Genomic DNA, 227 nt, shown 5'->3' with positions numbered 1-227 from the left:
CGATTTACCAACCATTTCGCAAAAAAAAAAAAAGGAAAACAGTAAACAAGGAAGAAACTAATACATTTCCCAGGTAATTCGCAAACGTAGTTCCATGACACCTTCGAAAACAGGGGGATAAAAAAGAATAAAAAAAAAAATCTAACAATAAACCAACAACAATAGATTTCCAACCCTATAAACCAAGTAAAATCTAAAAAACACACCACCAAATATTCCTCCCATAC

The 227-nt window shown here is 32.2% G+C and overlaps 1 protein-coding gene across 1 annotated transcript in view; it reads right to left on the bottom strand.

Moving 5' to 3' along the window:
- The window catches only part of LOC119591941 (secreted protein C-like), a 5546-nt gene that overhangs the window by 5091 nt on the left and 228 nt on the right, over positions 1-227 (bottom strand). The window lies entirely within an intron of this gene.

The sequence above is a fragment of the Penaeus monodon genome, chromosome 29, assembly GCF_015228065.2.
Source record: "Penaeus monodon isolate SGIC_2016 chromosome 29, NSTDA_Pmon_1, whole genome shotgun sequence".
Lineage (NCBI taxonomy): Eukaryota > Metazoa > Arthropoda > Malacostraca > Decapoda > Penaeidae > Penaeus > Penaeus monodon.
The sequence above is the reverse complement of the archived record's forward strand: the minus strand, read 5'-3'. Positions and strand labels throughout refer to the sequence as shown.